The following is a 4,889-nucleotide window of genomic DNA, read 5'->3' as shown; positions in this document are numbered from 1 at the left end:
ATAAATGGGACTCTAAGTTTTCTCTAAGGCAAAATATAATAAGTTTAATGAAGTTTATAGAAAAAATTGTGAGAGCCTCATTTAATTATATTATGAGAAATATTTTCATCTTTTATCTCTCTGGTGTAGTACAAGTTAATATTTTTATTTGTAAACTTGGTCAAATTTATAATAGTTTTTTTCCAAACAAAACTTAGAATAGTTTGACTAGGGCCAAAAACTAGAACACTTTATATTTCAGAAACAGATCGGAGGCAGTAGTAACTAGCTTCTCTCTCTCTCTCTTTCATGTATGCCATGCCAAAATGTTGTGTGGCATAACTTATAAGTTTAGATGACATGGGCCAATTAGAGACACTCAAATTAAGTCTTATAATGCTAGTCTCAATGCATGTTTCACGAGAGTGTCATGCACATTAAATAAGGTGCCACATAAACAAATTTGTTGACTTGATAGAGTCATTAAATGAAGAAGTTTCATCAGATGAGAGAGGAGTTTCATCCCTATGAACTATCCCCTAACCTTTTCATCTCTCATGTACCCAGAGAATAAAAAAGGTCTGTTTAGCAGGGCTCCTCTTCAGCTTCAATTCTGGCTCCTCCAGAGAAAGCCTACCAAATGTTTTTCTAGAGAAGTTATTTTGAGTAAAAAGTAGAGAAGTCTCTCGTGAGAAGTTCTGCTAAACAAACCCTAAATAGTGGACTATAAATTTAGACGGGAGAAACATGAAATGGCTAATAGGCCAGTTTGAGGCTGCAAGCGTTTCTTGGGTCCTGGCCAACAAAACTAGACATGATCGAGAAGGGAAAACAAATATGCTTCCAGCAAATAGACCACACGTACGCATGCCGACCCGCCTCCCGTGCATTGGGAATGCACGTACTGGTCATGTTCCGCGTCGCGTGTTGGTACTGATTTCGGTGCGCGCGCGTTTGCATGCTCGCCGAGTAAAACAGTCGATTTAAACTGAGAAGAAACACGACTAGTATTAATGGAAGTTTCACCAATATATCTGATTTTGGAACAGTACATAAGAATTTTATAGAAATGAAACTCTTTCTGCTTCTATAAAATTCTTATCATCTCTCACTTTAATAGGCCTTGTCTAGTTTCCACCAAAATCCAAAAAGTTTTCAAGATTCCCCGTTATATCGAATTTTGTGGCACATGCATGAAGTACTAAATATAGATGAAAATAAAAATTAATTATACAGTTTGCCTATAAATCACGAGACGAATCTTTTGATCCTAGTTAGTCCATAATTAGACAATATTTGCCATAAACAAATAAAAGTGCTACAGTAGCGAAATCCAAAAAAAAATCACATCTAAACAAGGCCATAGGCTCCTTCGTAATCTAAAGCTCTGTGAGAGCATGTTTTTAGGGGCTTCATTGGTGGAGTCATTTCATTTTACCCCGTTTGGTAGAAAACGACTCCAAACGGCTCCTGAAGCTGTTGGAGAAGCCCTGCCAAACGAGGTCTTAATATGATGCCACATGAGAATATTTAATGTCCATGAAACTCTGATGAAATTAATCACATTGAATGATGATGAGAGTATCACCGCCAGTGCTTAAGAACATTGACGTTGGCAAATATCAAATAAAGTTTGAAAGAAAACAAACTTTATATTAAAGTTGTCATCAAGATCAACAATTTTGTAGTTGGTGACTTTTTATTTTTAATCATTTACGGTCCCAGAATTATGTTTTAAGTGCTAAAAAATTTAAATTCAAAATTTTCAAATTATACAAGCGACCTCAAATAGAAAAACGACCAAACCAATGTTGTAGATCTTGATGAGATCTCAAATTTTGCAATCAATAATTTTTTTCATTAAAAATCATTTGTGATCTCAAATTTATATCTGAAGTTCTAAAATTTTGAAAATCAAAATTTCCAAGTGACCTCGGATGGAAAATTGACTAAAACTAAAGTAACTTTATAGTTAATAAGTTTTTCATTTGAAATTATTTAAGGTCCCAAAAGTATGGTTTAAATTTTATTTTGTCAAACAACCTAGGATGGCGAAATGACCAAAATCTAAGATGTGCATCCCGATTAGAACAAAAAATTTGTAGTTTATGACTTTTTTCATAAGCCGCTTAGGGTGCTAAATTCTTCATTTTAAAATTCTAAAACGTGAATACTAGGAGAGTGTATATGCTATATAGAGGAATGAAATGGTTAGAGGAGCTACGCGCAAGCACACAGGTCTATGGTCGAATGCTAGCCTGTTTTTGGGATTTCCTGTAAATCCTAATCACCGTCAGTTGGTAAGACAAACAGACGGTGATAATCTACTATCACTGCCGATTTCAAATAGGCTTTGATGACCATGCCATCACCTCGAAAATTCAGTGTGACAGAGGTTTACTATGATAAAATAGTAAGCACGCACATACGTAGTAGTGAGACGTGGCTTTACTATTTTATTAACAAGATCCCGATCATTATACGCATCCTAGGATTACGATCCGACGATGAAACCGAATCACTGCTAGCTCCAGCACATCCGTCGGTAATTTGCCGGTAGGAATTGCGTGTTTTACAGTAGTGGGACTGGACTTTGATCGATGATATTTAGCTTTATATATCCTTCATTCATTTCCTTATGGTGTCTCTAAGGGTGTCCTCAATAGCCAGCGGCTAGCTATTATAACGTGGATATTGAAAAAGTAGGAGAGAGTAGTTAGCGATAAACAAGTAGCCAATTTATTTTACACGGTTCAAGAATTTGTGAGGGGAGCATGTGCGTCTAAAAGTACATAGAAAAATAAAAATATATTAAATAGTCTTTGGTTTTGTCTCTCACCTCTGCATCACCTAGCTACGTAGCTAACACCACTGCAGACGCCCTAATGGTTTGCAAATAGCTAGTCTACGAAGAATTCTATTGGCTATCAAGGAGAGAATATCTAGCGATTCTTAAATAGCTAGTCTAGCATGATCTTCTAGAAACACCTCTCCCACAGCTTAGTCCTTGTTTAATTCTCTAGGTAAAAAGTTTTTGGCACTGTAACACTTTTATTTGTATTTGACAATTATCGTCCAAATATGGATTAACTAGGCTCAAAAATTCGTCTCGTAAATTACAGACAAAGTATGCAATTAGTTTTTTTATCTATATTTAAAACTCTATAGATGTACCTTAAGATTCGATGTAATAATGAATCTTAATTTTTTTTGAATTTTGAGTGCAACTAAACAAGGCCTTACATAAACTCTCCATTAAAGTGTTCATTTTTTTATTGTTTCAACGTCTCATCTAGCAAGTTATTTGCATATTTCCATTGCGGACACTCTTAGGGGTCCCTAATGACTAGCTATTTGGTTAGCTTATTATATAGATAGTGAAAAAGTAGAAGAGAGATTAGTTATTAGACGAATAAATATCTCATCTATTTTACGCAGTCCAAAATTTTATAAGAGAAATATGTGGGTATAATAGTATATAGAAAAATAAAAATATACAAAATAATATTTTATTTTTGTCTCTCATCTGCACATCAGCTAACTACTCCTTTTGTCCCTGAAAGCTTTAACTTTTAAAGTTGTCCCAAGTCAAACTTTTAAAACTTTGACCAAATTTCTAGAAAAAACACTAAGATTTATAGTACCAAATTAATAACATTAGATTTCTTATATAATATGTTTTCATTAAATACTCACTTTATGTCATAAATATTGATAAGTTAATCAAACTCAAAAAAATTTAACTAACACGGATTTAGGAGTTGAAGCTTTCAAAGAGAGAGTAGATAGGTAGCACTATCGTGGACGCCCTTAGCAAAAGACTATAGTACTCTGTACTTTAAGACCTTGTTTAGATGACTTCCAAATTTCAAAAGTTACAAGATTTCTCATTACATTGATTTTTTGGATATATACATAAAACATTAAATAAAAATAAAAATAACTAATTGTACAATTTATCTATAATTTTTTAGATTAATTTTTTAAACCTAATTAATTCATAGTTAGATGATAATTATTAAATACAACCAAATAAAAGAATAGCTCTCAACAAGGCCTAAGGCCTTGTTTACTTCCAACTAAGGCCGTGTTTAGTTGGTGAGGAGAAAAATTTCGCGACACTGTAGCACTTTCGTTTGTTTGTGGTAATTATTATCCAACCATGGACTAACTAGGCTCAAAAGATTTGTCTCGTATATTTTGACCAAACTGTGCAATTAGTTTTTATTTTCGTCTACATTTAATACTCCATGCATGCATCTAAAGATTCGATGTGACGGGAAATCTTGAAAAAATTTGGCTTTTTAGGTGGAAGTAAATAAGGCCTAAAAACCCAAAATTTTTCAAGATTCCCTATCACATCGAATATTTAGACGCATGCATGAAGTATTAAATGTAGACGAAAATAAAAACTAATTGCACAGTTTAGTCGAAATGTACGAGATGAATCTTTTAAGCCTAGTTAGTCCACGGTTGCACAATAATTACCACAAACAAACGAAAGTGCTACAGTGTCGTGAAATTTTTCTCCTTCCATCCAAAAACCTAAATTTTTTCAAGATTTCCTGTCACATTGAATCTTTAGACGCATTGAGTATTAAATATAGATAAAAATAAAAACTAATTGCACAGTTTGGTCGAAATGTACGAGACGAATTTTTTGAGCCTAGTTAATCCATGGTTGGACAATAATTACCACAATCAAATGAAAATGTTACAATGTCGCGAAATTTTTCGCTTCCGGAACTAAACAAGGCCTAAACACGGCCAAGCGAGATCGTATACTCCGTATAGTCAATAGTGGTCCTGGTAGCTAGCATGGGCATTAAATGCATTGTTATTGGTAGGTGTGAAAACTGTTTAAATATCAGTCTTCTTGAGGAATTTTTTTTTTTGGCTATTCATAACAG

This window comes from Sorghum bicolor, chromosome 9 (assembly GCF_000003195.3).
Source record: "Sorghum bicolor cultivar BTx623 chromosome 9, Sorghum_bicolor_NCBIv3, whole genome shotgun sequence".
Classification (NCBI taxonomy): domain Eukaryota; kingdom Viridiplantae; phylum Streptophyta; class Magnoliopsida; order Poales; family Poaceae; genus Sorghum; species Sorghum bicolor.
Note: the sequence above shows the minus strand (reverse complement) of the source record.